Source organism: Chamaea fasciata, unplaced genomic scaffold, assembly GCF_029207755.1.
Source record: "Chamaea fasciata isolate MVZ Bird 193981 ecotype frontalis unplaced genomic scaffold, bChaFas1.0.hap1 SCAF_1, whole genome shotgun sequence".
Classification (NCBI taxonomy): domain Eukaryota; kingdom Metazoa; phylum Chordata; class Aves; order Passeriformes; family Sylviidae; genus Chamaea; species Chamaea fasciata.
In genome coordinates this window covers 39907006-39923006 of record NW_027094086.1, presented here as the reverse complement: position 1 = coordinate 39923006, position 16001 = coordinate 39907006, and the positions used below count along the sequence as shown (strand labels likewise).

Genomic DNA, 16001 nt, shown 5'->3' with positions numbered 1-16001 from the left:
AGGGCAGGCGGAGGCAACTGGGTTCGTGTTAGTCAGTCACTGTTGTATGGGCAAGGCCAGCATTTTGTCTGGGAAAAGAGTTTTCCTTCAGAGTAGGGGGCAAAGAAGAGCTGGCTTTTTTGCGGGGTCTCGCAAAACATGCAGAGCTAAGAAAAGAGCTAGAGAGACCAGCAGTAATTACTCCACACTTGGTTCTGTTACTGCTAGAAATCTCTATGGCACAACTAAAACTAAAGTATTAAGAGTGAGGGTTAGGGCCCAGGATGCTGTGGCTAAAATAAGCCTTTTAGTAATTGTTTGGTTCTGGCTTTAGTTCTGGGGTGGTTTTTTTTAGGTTTGTTGTTGTTGTTGTTGTTGTTTTTTGTTGTTGTTGTTGTTGGGGTTTTTTTGTTTGGGGTTTTTTTGTTTTGGTTTGGTTTTTTTCAGTTTTTGTTGTTGTTAGTGGTGGTGGTGGTTTTTTGGTTGGTTTTTTTTCTGTTTGTTTGTTTTTGGGGTTTTTTGTTTGTTTGGGTTTTTTTTCTTCTTCTGGATCCTATAAAAGCTGCATGGTTTCTAATTGCAAATTTAGACACTATATTGTGGACATGTGTGTGGATCAGTAGGCAATCTGCTATCTCTGTCCTAACAGTAAATATATTCTTGGTAGTTTTATATTTGTATCTAAGGTGATCGTAGCCTGTCTCTGTAGGATCCTGCAACATCTTTATATTTTTAATTCCTACTATTCTGAATTTAGAGTTCCCTCTTCAGTGCTATGCTTAACTTAGGTTTGTGACATTACTGACACCATCCTCAGTAAGATATTTGGAGCCTTTTGCTACTGCTTTCAGCCTTTACTGGGCTTTGCATACCACCTTCTGCTTCAGCCAGTTCTAGCCACACTTTTATAGCTCATGAAGCCCAACCCTGTCACTGCTGGTTGTTTCAACACCAGTCTGCATCTTATCCATTTCAGGCATCTCTCTGGGTGCCTGCCCTCATCATCAACCTCCAGGTATTGTAAAATTCAGTGATAAAGCAATCTCTTCATCTCTTGTTGTGCCCAACTCTTAACTTTACAGTAAGGTACAAACAATTTCTGCCAGAACTCAGCACTCTTGCACCTTTTTTTGGCTTAGTCTTCATTCTACTGTAACTCTGCATGTCCTGTAATAAAATCAGGTCTGTCCTGGACACAAGCTCTAACCTCAAGGTGAAACTGTAGCTGGATTATGTTTATAAGGATGATGGCAGAGTCAGCAGAGCTATGAATATGCTTACAAGTGTGCATTTTGTATCACTGTTTGTGCTGCAAGCTATACAGAGTCACTGTGCTATGATTGTGCCTTAACCCTGTGCCACAAAGGTGAAGACCATTCACTGCTGGATCCCACAAGCCCTGCAGTACTAGGATGAAAGTTCAGTCTGACAAGTAAAAATAACTTAAGGCATGTTTTTAAAATATAAAAATTTAAAATCTTGGGTTCAAGATAGAGCTTGGTAAAGTTTCTCACAACATGGAAGATGTGCATTTGTCCTAGGTCCTGTTTGAGTCACAGCTCCTCTAGGTACTGACAGGGGAAGTTTTCTTGTTGTGGATAGATGCTATAGGGCCATCATTAAATTATGGTTACTTTATATTGCCTGTAAAAGAAGGATGAAGAACTGAGATTGTTACTGGATGCTGTGTCACTGTTCTTGTAGGAAGAACTGGAGTGGACAACAAATTGAAGAATTTTGTGACAGCCATGGGTTTCATGAGCTCTGGGTTGGGTCCAGGCTTAGGTTTAGCATGACTCTAACAGTGCCAGCTTTATAGTTAGATAGATAAAGCTCTTAGAGATAAATTGGAGACCAGAACCATTAGCATATTTAAAGAACAAATATATGCTGTTTTTATTTCTGTTGTGGGAAGGATTTCTGAGATGCAAGGAGGCTATACTGGGGATAAGGATAAGGATTTTGGACAGCAAGAGCTAGATGCATTTCTGAATCATTCAAATCAGTGCAAGGATGTGGGCTTTTCCTAGTCATGAGGAAAGTCTTCTGATTAGTGCTACAGCAGGTATAAGTCACTGGGATAAGGTTCAAGGTTAGTGTATGCCTAAACACAGCTTTATTCTCCCTTCATTTGCTTGTGGACAACAGCACATACGCTTCCTGTTTGTGACTTTTCTAAAAATGAGTCTGAGTGGGAACAGTTCAGGTTTGAAGGGTCTTCAGGTTCTGAGGAAACTGGGGTCTCTCTTTGAACTATGTGGTTCTGCTCCTGTTCATCTGGAATTTGAAAGTGTTAAATATGGAATGGTAAAATATCTAGAATGCCCTGCTTAAATGCTTGGTTTTGACTTTTAAAGAGTAAGTGTTACAGCAGAGCTGTATCTGTCTTTCCTGATGCCTGTTTAAGCTGTGCTCTTTTTTTTTTTTGTTAGAAAACAGCTTAATTGCTCAGGGTGAAGAGTTAAAGTTTATTTTTATGCTGCTCTGTTTTTAGCTGCAGATTGACATAAGTGGCTAGCAGTGGAAGCCCCTTTGTATGAAACATCCCTTATCGTATTTGTCCCTCGAGCATATTCTGTGCCAAATTATCACTCCTAATAGGCTGGTTGACTTTCTGGACTGAGGAAACATCTTGATAAGTTTGCTAAATATGTTATGTCAGAGAAAGTACATCGCAGATATTTTATCATCTGCATAAGGACACACTTGGTTCAGCTCTGAAGTGCCTAATTCCCTAAGCTCACCTGTGGAGCTGCCTGTTGTTCACAGCATCTGATTATCCAACTGTGTGCACTTGGCTGCCATTTTTTTCAGAGACACTTACGCAGTGGCGTTTTGCAATGACGTCAATTCTTTTCCTGTCTGACCTAGAAGACTTCGGTGACTCAATGTTGGCTAAGCAGCCCTAAAGATTAAATCGAGGACACTAGCTTAATTACTTTAACAGTTCCTTTAAAGGATTTCCCAAGAATGAGAATCATGACAAATTGTAGCTTAGGGGATTTTAGAAATTCCTGAAACTGAAGCTAATGATGCAACTCAAGATATGCTCTGCGTTCCTGTTGATATGTTGAGGATTTTTAAAAGAATGAACAACATTAGGAAGACTTTTGTGATACAAATCCTAAATGCATGAATTTGTGAAGTAAATCCTACTAGCGCAGACCTTACCTAAGTAAGATTGCAGGATTTGGCCGTAGTGGAGTGTTTGCAAAATACATACACAACTTTCTTATGTCTGGTTATAGCAATTTGTGGAAAAAAAAATTATCATTGCTAAATGTTCACACTTGTGATTTAAAATAATCTTCAGATCTTATTTGAAGCTGCAGAACTTGGCCATGCAATTCAGAGAAGCTGTATTTGCAGTTGTCATGAAAGTCAGTGCCTCTGCTGCTCCCCTTGCTAATAAGAACAACAAGCCAGATTCTGAATTCTGCTACTCCTGCTTAAAAGAGAAGTAAAGCCTGTGACTTTCACCTTAGTTCTCAAGTATTTTACTGCTTTTTAAAAATAATTTGCATATTATATATATATATATGTTTCTGCTCATATACCTGAGCAGAAATACTGTGGGGTTTTTAAATTCTCACACTAAGACATTCTCTATTGCTGTTATGTCATCAAGAAATAGAGTCAAAACTTTGCCTCATTTACAGTGAGGTATTTCCAAAATAATTTTACTACAGTTAGTGAATTGACTTTGTGTTTATAATGGAGCAAATATGAGAGATGATTAGGAACTTATTTATCATTATGATTGGAAAATGTAATCTATCACAAGTTTGATATTTGCTAATTCTGCATAGTTTCTGACTATTTGGAACTTGCTCCAGCTTGCAGCATCGGAACTGCAGGAGGAAGAGGATCTACTTTTGGAGACCTGGAGTGAAAGGAGGCTGACTAAGTATAAAGGAATTTTTGGGGACTTTTATGCAATGCTTAAGACTTGCTCATTGCCTCAGAAAAACCTTCTCCTTCCATAGTGAAGTTCTCCTAACTGCAATGGAATTGTTATTCCCATAGAACTACTTTGGGGGAAAAGCTAAGGTAATTTTCTTAAAAACACTTTTTTTTCCAAAAAGTAGATTAGGATTGAGAATGATTGATGGTGATTAAAACATAGTATTGCTGAAGGTAGTAAGTCCTCAAATCCGGGGAACTCAGAGTAAGATAATCTGAAAAAGGATACCACATCCTTGAAACTGATGTAGCAAGATCCTCATTCACGAGTTGGGGGTGGAGGAGATATCTTTGAAAGGTTTTTAGACTTCTGTGGTTACTTTTAAAGTAAAACTTTTAAGGTGTTTGACCTTTTATTATTTATAGGTGTTATCTGTGCTATTTAAAGTATAGTTTCCTAAGACATAGAGTGACAAACTGAAAGTAGGACACTGGGTGGGAATGCCTGGCCATTAGCTGCATGGCATGTCCATAAAAAGACAATGGAAAACCAGTGGTTTTGGCCTCTTTTGCTAAATTTAGTAACTTGGAAGTATTCAATATAGAATTTATGATAACAAATCAGATACCCAAATTATTTACAATGGTTATAAAACCTAGATAGGTAAGTTTTAGCTTCATATCAACCTACCTCTCAAAACTGTCTGAAGAAAAGATATCTTTCACAATGTATCAGTTTGAAACGTAGCCCCCCAAACCTATAAAGAGAATGGCCTCTCCTCCCTTAGATGGAGTCCTCTGGCTTGACCAGGTATTTTAAGAATATCCTCAGAAAACCCTTGAGTACTACAAAATGCCCATCCTATTTACCTTTGATAAGAGCAACAAGAAATGCAAAGAGAATTGTTTGCTCTAGGGGAGAAGCAGAGCTGGATGATCTGAAGAGTTTTATAGCCAGCTGTGTGTAAGGAGCATCCTGAATTCCACAGTAGCCCCATTTGACAAGGATGGAGATTTCTTCTTTCCCAGCAGTGAACACTTACTCCTGCTGCCTGTAGCTTCTTTTGTCCACAACAACCACACTCGGCTCCCTCAGTAACATTTCTAGGAAGTATATTCTTAAAAGAGTGTGGTGATCCCTTTAATTCCATTATATCCGGACATCTTGGATTTTTTATTGTTTGGGGGTCTTTAGCAGTTAAATGACTTACTTTGAAAGAAATGAGTATGTTAGGGTATAAAATAAATGCTAATCTTGGGTTTAACCTGCTTATGTTCAAAGTGATGTTGGGAGCGGAATTTCAAAACTACTGTCCTGAGATTCAAAGGAGTTGCCTTGGACATCTGTGGGAACAGACGCAGAGGAAAAGAGCACTTTTGAATGGTTTGGTATCCCGGGAGCACACTAAAGTATAAAAACGAGCTTTGAGGAAATTGCTGTGTCCTGAAACACAGTCATTATTTCAAAGCAAGTTACATGAAAGAGTCACAAGGAGATGGCTGAGTGCTAAGTCATGAAGGTAACGTGCACATGTCACCTTGGGGGGAAACAGATTCTGTCAGAAAAGATCTTTGCCTTTCTTTCTGGCCTGTCATACAGATGTGAAGTATAAACAAAGAGTAATCAAAAGGGACTTAAATCAGGAATAAACTGATATATGACTCTTCATGAAATATTCCTATCTTCACAGCTATTGTGCTCTTTATCTAATTTCCCTGGTTATCTGATCAGAGCTGTTTATTTCACTGTTGAATTATTGCTGAAGTCTGAGAGGGCGCTGCTTTAAACAATGGAGCTGGTCAACAGTGTTAGCAATTCATTTCCATAGTATCTAGTCCTGTTTGGGGCTGCAAAGGTTGGGTTTGCCCTTAGAGTTTTCTCTCATCCCAGAAAACTTCTGTGGATTTGACCAGAAGAGCACCAGAGTTTAATGAGGGCAAGACATACACATTAGTCTTAAGACATTACTTTTGTGTGATGAGAGCACTTGAAATTGCTTTAAAATATGTATTTGCTGCTGGTGGCTGTTAAATTCGAATTATAATGCTACTTGTGTCCTGACCTAGTTGAAGGTATCCCTGCCCACGGCAAGAGGATTTGACAAGTTTGCCTCCAAAGGTCCCTTCTAACCCAAACTGTTCTGTGATGCTCTGCATAAAAAGGAGAAGCTTCCAACATTAGAGTGCCTTATGTGGTATTCTAGGCATTTTGTTTCATGGTTGTCTCCTGGTTTTAGCAGCAAGCAGTTGGCAATAGGGAGTTCTTGTCTGAAGTGTCCTTTATTACTGAATTGGCTTCCCAAACTCTGTCTCCAAAGCCTGTATTTACTTAAAGTTCTAAAGCTGTATTGCCATAGTGACTGGGGAACGGAGATGCAGATAGAGCTCTCCCTTCCTGACTTTACAAAGATATGACTAAGCATTGTCACTCTTGTATCATTTAAATCCTGGACTGTCTTAGGGTTACTAAATTCTTTAAAACATAGCTGTGTTTTCACTTGTCACGTGTCACCAGTGCATGTCTGATGGTAAAGCACCTGCATGCTAAAGGCTATAACAGGGCTTAGGCTGCATCTCCTTTTTTTGCCTGATTGCAGTTATTACATGGCATGAGACTGAGGCTATTTTTTTAAAAGCCTGGCAGTTCTAGACAATATTTCCAGTAATAACTGGTTGATTCCCCATCATTACCACTCTGAAACAATACAAGCACTACTAGTATGTCATCTGAGAATTTAACCTGCTGCTGACAGCTGTGATTGTAGAATAATAGAATGGTTTGGGGAAGGGACCTCCAAGTTCCAACCCACCTGTCATGGGCAGGGACACCTTGCACTAGACTAGGACTTAGTACAGGTTGTTCTCAGTGCTGATAAGCCAAACCAGAAGATATCGTCTGCAGTTTTCCAGTTTTTGTAAGTTTGAAACAGGCTATAGTAGAGTAGCCGACCCTTGGAACTTCCTCTGTATATGTAGGGCTATATTGTGCTACTATTTTGATACTTTATTTTATCAAAGGCAAGCCCACTGTGGTTTTCATAAGAACTTTAAGTGCAGTTGGGCCAAGACAGTCGCTAAATATGCAGTCACTGCATACAGTGGGGCAAGTGTCAGCTGCTCAGGCCTCTGGAAGCACATTATGGGAATGCTGTTGGCCTTAACTTGCGTTCCTGAACGGTAGAGCAGGCTCTTAACCTGCTGTCCCTGCTGAGGGATGTATACCACCTGCAGGGAGGTTTCCTCCAAAGGGAGCAGCAAACAAACTCCCAGAGAGAGGCTGAGCCCTGCCGGCAAGCTCAGCTCCCTGCCTGCCGTGCCTGGGGAGACCCACTGGGACCTCATTTGTTGTTTTATCTCTGTTGATCTGACACCAGAGGAGGGCTGGGAGGTCCTGTTTCTCAGTTATTCTTAGGGATTTTGACACCTGCTATAATTATCCCAGTGGTCATTTGCAGGGGGTCTAAATTCAGCATCCTTGTGCATTGTTCTAGAAGGCAATTTCGGCTGCTTCCCTGGACACATCCAGATCTAGTGAAAATAGAGGGAAATTTCCATTAATGCTATGAGGCTGCATCCTGGTTAAGCTTGGGCTGGTTTTCACACCAATTCTTTCTGGAGGAAACTATCAGTGATAAAGAGTGCTGATCTATAATCAACTTCACATGCTACCTACCCTGGTGCTGTGCTCCACCTTTTCTAGTTTTGGACAAAAATAAGGTTTTAAATACTAACAGTAAAGGAGGTTTAACTGGGTTTCCTTTGCAGATGGAAAGCTCTAAATTGGCTTATAATAGTTTAATTTCTAAGTATTATTCCTCAAAGAAGCCAAAATTCCTGAAGTTTGGATTAAGGATATTTCAATGTGGTCAAATTAAAATAACATTGATAGCTCCTGGCTCTTGTTTGCGTTGAAGCAGAGTTATTTCTACACACTGTGAGCTAAAAGAGATGGCACAGTACCTATAAAATGACATCTTTGGGAATTACCAAGTAATATCGCTTGTTTTTCATCCTGAACATTATACAGTACAAATAGGAAATAAAGTATTATTATTGGCAGTGAGAGACGACAAGCCTTGGTTTTTTGCTTGTACACAAATTGTTTCCACGTTTCATTAGCCTCTGGAGGTATTCTGCTTCTTTCCTCTCCTTTGGGACAAAAAGAGGAACTTGAGCACAAAGTGTAACCCCTTCCACACCATCCTCTCTCTGACTGCAGAAACCCTCACAGAAATTTAAAGACCTATCGTGATTTATCTGACTGTTGCTTTACTTTATATTTATGCAGGATTTAGAAAAACATCAGGCAGGATGGAGATAATTGCAAGTGAATAATTACAAAGAATAGAAAGGGATAGATGGGTAATTACAAAGCTGCTCTTAGGGACAATATTGCTTGTCATTAAATTTGATGGACTGATTTTCTTTAGCATAAACAGGCAAACCTGCCTTCCTAAACACTTAAAGTTACTTCCTAAGAAACATACATTTTGTTTAGGCATAATTAACCCCTCCTGAAAAGAATAAACATCTGGTTGGAATAAAATCCTTGGCCAAATTTCTAAGAGTTACATGTGTATTACAGAAAGTCAACCACATAAAATTTTCATTCTTTCTGACTGAGAAACAGGAAAAAAATTAACTTATTTCTAATTTGATTTCAGAGGAGGGTATTAATTTTCTTTTTTTTTCCAGTAACACTACTTGTTTCATGATGATTCCTAAGATGGGCTGACCCCAGGTTCTTATATCTGAGCAGTCAAAAACATTTGAGGAATCTGAACCCAGGTGTGGATCAGTATTTTAAATCCGGCTCCTTTGGACTGAAACCAAATCCAATTTACTTTCAAGACGTTTCACCTGCAGTGAGTAGAACATAGCAGCAAAGAAATATAGCACTTTCAAGGTGCTTGTGTTTATGCTTGTGCTTATACTTGTTGTTCAATCAATTCTCTGTTCTCTGCCTCTGAAACTGATAAAAAATCTGCCCTAGGCAATTCAGGGAATACCTGCCCCAGGGCAAGATTTACTAGGATTGCTTGTCCTCAGTATTTAATCTGTGCTCCTCATTGCATCTCTGCTCAGTTTCTCACACAGTCTCACTAGGGCACTGGGCATTGGGTGCACTGCAGCCCAGCTTAGTAGAGTTGGTGGGCCATGCTGCTGGCCGCAAGGGACTGGGGCTGGCTTGGAGTGGTGTGGGACACCCTGCATTTGAGGCCCTCACAAGGCCCACATAAAACCGCCTCCTGTGGCTCAGGACCATGATTAGGTCACTTCAACAGTAGTGTCCTAAAGCAAGAAGTCTTTCACATTGTCTTGATGGCAGAATCCTTGTGGTGGATGTCCTCATTCACATAAATGTCCAGTCCTTGTAAATCTGGTAATAGGAAGAGGAAGCATCCTATAACTGTCATTTACAATTGAAGAAGTTAAAAAAACACCACAACAAGACAAAAATATACCATAGGGAAAATCTGTTGCCATGCTGCCATTGCGTGATGGAGTTTCTATCAACATTCCCTTGGCAGTGCTGACCTGTGAATAACGTACACACATCCCCAGTGCCTGGCAACACCACTGCAAGGGCATGTGTATGTGCGTGCATCGCCTCACACCACTGCAGTCTGTGCACAGAGATAATTTTTTCCCCCTTCAGGGTCGCAAAGAGCAACTGTACAAAAGACTTTTTTTAATAGAATATGTTCTTATCTTTCGTAAAACATGGACCCACCCGACACTTGGACTGGTCTGTGGGCCCCACCCTTGCCCTTTTGTTTGGAGCCTGGGATTATACGATGAACTGGGTTAGTACGTTGCTGTTTATGTTCTTCAAACCTCATCTATTTTGTTTTACAAGAATATATTACATTGCTCCTGACTTACTTGTGCCGTAGGAGGAGGATTAGTGGGCAGCAGGGAATGGGGTCCAGAAAGGGGAAGGAGGATGTGACAAATGAGGATCTGTCATGTGTTTCCAGGCTTGGAGTTGGTGACAGCACAATGTTGGCACCTTAAAAGCTAGAAGGCTGGAGCCTGATCTTACAGTTCTAAAAATCAGGATCAACTGCACTGAAATCAGTGTCTCCCCAGAAGTGTTAAAATCATGTATATGAAATCAGATTCTCACTTTTGAACTCTCAGGTTTTCAAAGAGTTTTTATTTGTTGCAATCTGATGGCTTATGACATTTCAGCAGGCACCGGGAGCAGACAAATTGTGTGTCCTTGTCCTATTTCTGATGCTTCTTGCTTTGATCCACTCAATTCACCAGGCAATGCCCAATTCACAGTGGTGTTGCTTGTGGTGTTTCTGGAGCCCAAGGCCCGACATGAAAGCTCTAACACAGACTCTGTGTGTTGTGCTATTGATCATGTTCTGGTATTTACTACTAAGCACTTTTCCCACAGGACAATGGACTACTAAATCAATACAGTCAGACTCAGTTCCAGACACATGGGGCTGATGCAGGGCCTCTGTGGAGCCAGCTGTCACAGAGGAAGACCTGGGAGGAACCTTGTCTCCAGAGATATAACCCCATCTGTCACAGAGGACAAATCAGCCAACCCTACCACCCTGCTAGAAAAGGGCTTTGTGCTTTGGCTCAGAAAACAGAGGAAGGCAATGGGGTGAGGGATGGCTTTTCTCACCCTCTGGCCTCTCTTGGGTGTAGAGGAGTGAGGATGGTAAGGAGTGAGGCTTTTGCCCAGCTCTGGGAGCAGAAGGTCCAGCACTACCCCTGACATTGCTGTGGCACAGCACAGAAGTTACAGCAGGTCCTCCATTGGGAAAAGGGGTCCAGCTGACGGACATATTGCACTGGAAAGGAAGCTGTTGAATTCGCACTGATGTTCACCTTGGGCTGATTTTTTCTGCTGGTTTGTGAATCTTCTTTGCTGTGGTTCCCATCCAAATCATGCTCCAAACATCACAGCATAGTGTGTTCTCTGGGATGACACCTTGGCACAAAGACTCTCCTTTAATTCCTGCCACCCCTCTCCTGCCACGCAGCTGTGACGCTGTGTGACATCACACAGTTTTCCTGAGGGTATATGGGATGCCAGGGCAAGAGGGTGGCTTTAAGGAAGGTGGGGCACCCAGAAACTATTGGCCTGACTGCAGATTCGTAAGGCTAGTGGTGGTTGATGGGGGACCTGTAATCTCGGCCTCTTCGTGGTACAGGACCAGAAAGTCTTGAACAGTGGTTTTGGAGCCAGGGGTTTTAGAGGTTCGTCTGGCATAAATGAGGAGTTGTACTGTTGGAGGTGCTGTACTCAAACCTTAGATATCACAAGTAGACAGTCTTCTGCTGCAACATATTAGAGCTAAAGCCAAAGACCCAAGAGAGCACTAGCATCCCTGGTTCTAAATTAGTGTGTAGAAGTGGTTGGAGAATTCCATTGGGTGCCCACCTTGGGTTTGGTGAAAGCTTTTTGAAGTACATACAATGTACAGAAAGCATTTTATACTCTACGAAATCCCCAGCCCCTTCTGGTACTGACGCACAAAGGAAATGCTTTATATTTTTTAGGCAGATACTGGGCAGCATAGCTGATACTAGATAGTCCTGCAAAATCCTACGTCCTAAACTTGATCAATTTCTATGTTTTGCCAAAATATCAAACTGGTTTAGAAAATAGCAAGATAAAGTACATTAAAAACTGCCAACATTAAGACTTGCTTGCAACATGTCTGTTCCTACCACAAAAGGATTTGTAGAGTAAAATGAAATTATTTACCAGAGAAGTATAAAACTGTTAACAAAGTACTTCTGTGTCAGTCCTGTGGTTACCTGTTTCAGAGGGCATCATTTCAACATTTGTTCCACACTTGATTTTGTCCTGGCAGGATAGCCATGTTAACAGTGTGCTTCCAGGTATTCATCTGGGTGGGGTGTAGAGCTGGACACCTTCCAAAATTCTGCTCAGTGCTCTATTAACACCCTGAAATCCAACTTGTGAGTGCTATAAAATAGGGGAAAATAACGACTGGAAGGGTGGGGAGAGAGAGAGAAACTCCCCCCTTACAGTATTTGATTCTTTTAACCATAACAAAATTCCAAGTGAGGTTTTTGTATCTTGTGTAAACCCAGACTTCATATAATCTTATGACAGAGTTTGCTGCAGCTCAGGTGAATAGGGCTCACACACAGGTCTTAGCATATTTATTAATTTATTTGTTTATTCCCCTTTGATTCTTTCATGTTACCATATAGAAATCATCTACATCTGCCTATTATACTGGAGACACAGGTCTTTCATTCCAGTAACTCTATCCTTAATAGGACTATGTAACAAGCACACTGTGACTGGAGCAGAAAGACTGGGATTTATTTTATTAAGGGCAAATTCCTGTATATGTCTTGCTATTCAAATTTTCTTTCTTGCAAGAAATGGCAGTGAGAAACAAGAAGCATGCCAAAAAAGAAATCATCCATTTAAAAAGAATTTGCAGAGTTGAAGAATCACAAGCCGAACTCTGCATATTTAGAGTATCATGTGGGCCAGTGGAACAGTTTCCAGACATTGTTAGGGGAGAATTGTGAAAAGAAACCCCCACAGCCTAGTTACCATCCACTTTCCAGAACAGGTGTAATTAATAGGGATGATAATTACTGCTAGCCTGGATGTCTTGCTGGGGATTACGCTGGATATTTGAAGCAGGAGCTCTATAACCTGAACTAAAGGCAGAAGACATATACACTGTAAGAAGTGTGTGCCCTTGGTGCTGTGCACATCAGCACAACTACAGGACCTGGATTTTTTGCAAAGTGCAGAAGTAACTTCTTTTCCAGTGGAAGGAACTGGACTTGTTTGACTACCTGTCAAGAAATATACACATTGAACAGAAGAGAGGATAATGTAAGCAGGTGAAATTCAGGTATTTTCTGTGAGGCAGATTGTGATTCCTCTGCTGTTAGTATGTTATATATGCACACTCTACTTAGGATCTGTCCAAATATTCTGAAGGATAATTTAATTTTTAATAACTTTACCATAATCATTTCTTTCTTGAACAGGCATGTGTGTCAGAGAACTTAGAAATGAGTGCCAGAGGAAGAAGGTCCAGACTTTCTCATGAGCAACACAGATATGTCTTACATAGAGGATTGCTTCTGCAATTTCTTGTCTTACATTTCTGCTCATTTTCATAATGCTGTGGGAAATTTCATGTGGAAGGCTCAGTATTTTTGTGAGTACAGCATTTGGTTATCTTCTCATGTTGATGCTGAAGATCTTGTCTCACAGAGCTGTCCTTTGTAGCTGTATTAACCCTGTCCTGCCACAAATATCATGTACAGATTAAGCCTATCACTAATCACAGACTGAGTACTGGTTCATATTTTGTAGCTAAAAAATTTGTGGACAAACTGTAGTGGTTCAGAAACTGCCTTGGAGGGAGCTTAGCAGTTTGGTCACAGACAATTGCCCCATTAGATGGAGTGTAATCTCACCCACCAGGAGCATGAGCCAAGGACTTGAACCAGGAGAAAGACTGGGGTGAGATTTCAGGGGAGCAGAGCTGGGTAAGTACCAGTTGCTTCTCAGGTAGCACCTTCTGGTGAGTTGCTCACAGACATGGATATGTGATTGAAAATGAATGAGTTAACACATCCAGAGGAGTCACCATCCCTCAGCAGGAAGTTATCATCCTTCAGCTAAAGAACGGTAGCTCTGTGTGTTGTGCCCTATTGTGGGCACAATAAGGGTTAAGGACAATGGATTGGTTTAAATCATCTTAAGGCATGCTATTTTGATAACTTGCTTCTGTAGGAGCAAACCCAGCTTTTGCACCATTTTTTCAAAGAAATCTACATTTTTATAAAGTTTTACCAGCCCTCTTTTGAGATGACATATCTCTCATTATCATAGGTACTTTGGCTGGGTGGTCTCATTTGGAGGACTACATCCCAAATTTGAGCCTTTCAAATGCAGGGTATTTTGAATTAACCTCACAGGCCTAGACAGCTAGATAGAATTTTTTCTTTGAATGGGATCTTTTATTCTTGCATGACTCTAACATAATTGATTGCATAATAAGTTAGCAAAAATGTCAATGAAGAAATTCACTTGTGAATAGAATGCAAAACTTTACTGAAAATGCTTTCGAGTGAGAAACATATGAAAACAGAGATTATGAATAGAGTATTGCAGAATTACCACTAACTGTAGCAATAACTGCTAACATTTGTGGTATGAATTATTTTTTCCCATTCTGAGTTTTTGTAGTTTAATTTTTTCTTCTTCTTTATCTCACATTAACTAGTTAATTTGCCTGTGGCAAATCATATCCCAATTCCTTTGCTCATTCATTGACCTATACAATGACTTAGGATTTTCTGTCTTCTAATCATGACTCATAAATGGCATTCTAATGGCCTCATATTTTCCAGGAGGACTAACTGTACAACCAGAACAATCTTTTCCAGGGCTGCTCTACTGAATCTAGCATCTGTAGGTACGAGAGGAAGAGAAACAATGTTCTTAAAGTGTGAAAACAGACATGAAACCACCAAAGGAATTCCATCCATCCATCCATCCATCCATCCATCCATCCATCCATCCATCCATCCATCCATCTTCTGTTTGTGTGGCCCACAAAAAGAGAGATAAGAAACGTCTCACAGGCTGCAGAAGATGAAGGTTAGAAATCTATTCTCTATGGCTCCTGCTGGGAATCATAGAATAAAGGTTCCATGTAAAAATTAAAAATAAAAGAGGCACTCTTCTGGGTAGAAATGAGACTTTGTTTGAGCGCATAGATTTCTCTTCAGATAATGAGATCTCTGGTCCTGATTTTAAGAGATGAAATAAGACAACGTATTACATTGACCATCAGGTAATATTTTCAGGCTAGATTTGTACAAACCATTGAGGCTAGTTAATACAGAGTGGAATTTTATATTTGACTTTCCCATCGTAACATGAAGAGATTGATGGTTGAGAAGACTTGTAGAAATCACCATTTGGGAGGACCCACTTGCACGACAGGTCAGACATGAGGTTACTCATCTTTAAAAATTGGTAGACTGAGTCATATAGCTCAGATTAAAAGGAGGGGAGGTGACTGAACAGTATTGTTCTTTTATTTTCCAGAAAAGCAAATACAAGCAGTTCTATGTCTATCACAGTTACTGCCATACCCAGTGATTTCTATATTGCTGCCTTCTCCCTGTTCTTGTGTGGCACTGAGTTTGACTAAAAGAGATGTGCAGACCTTTGGAAAGAACCCTTCTCTCATCCTGCCTTCTGTCTTTCCCTTCCTTGCTGAGATGATGAAGGGTGAAGGTGGTAGTAGTTCTCTCCAGTCTGGAGCAGCTTGAGGAGCAGCATGTTTCAGTCCCATAGAAGTATTGTTATTTTTCCTGTCATGTTTGTTGGGGTACAGCTTTTTGGTTTATTTTTCTTGCAGAAAGGCAGGAAAGTCAATCTGGAAAAATACTGCTCACATGTCATCAGTAATTACTTGGCCGTTGTGCCAGGCATTGGCTTGCTGACAGTTTCAAGATGGAGAGTGGGTGAGACCCAGCTGCAGCCAACAAGAAAAAAGAGGGAAAAAGATCTTAATCTGACATGGGCTTCACTTGCCCTCCCTTCTTTTCCCCTCCATCTTTCGCTCTCCTTGGGGAGTCACAGCTATTACTTCACACAATAAGCTCTCCCCATTCTTCACAGGACTGCCAATCCCTGCTGGGTGCAGCTTTCCGTCCAGTTTCTTCCACCCATTAAATGGAACATCTAAAGAAATCACTTGGCCTTGGGAGGGAAATGCCTTTTGGGAATAGATGTCTTGCTCCACCTCCAGAAAACAGATAAGTAATTTAACCTGTAGAGTATGTGAGAGTAACAACAAGGCTGATGATTCTGCCGAGAGATGGTTTTCAACATCTATTTTTAAACTTGGGCAGTTTCTGAAATGACATCTGTAATTTACCTGATATCTTAAAAACCACTTAGATCATCACCTGGAAGGCATGAACTGTGTTCAATACAACAGCTCAATATGCCATCCTCAAATAAGATACTGGATACAGAAATTAAGAATGTCTAATATTGCTTGGTGGGAGATATGAGGAAGAATGCGATGCATGGAGGGTCACTAGACAGGACTCTGTTTTCT

The 16001-nt window shown here is 40.6% G+C and overlaps 1 long non-coding RNA gene across 2 annotated transcripts; it reads left to right on the top strand.

Annotated features, from left to right (window-relative positions):
- Positions 1-12530: 12530 nt before the first annotated feature.
- Positions 12531-15742, top strand: LOC136301971 (uncharacterized). 2 transcript variants are annotated; one of them, XR_010723967.1, is made up of 4 exons: positions 12531-12742; positions 12901-13073; positions 14311-14524; positions 15557-15742. It is a non-coding gene; the product is annotated as an uncharacterized lncRNA (long non-coding RNA). The 2 variants fall into 2 exon arrangements; XR_010723973.1 differs by having other exon boundaries at positions 12531-12761.
- Positions 15743-16001: the final 259 nt, after the last annotated feature.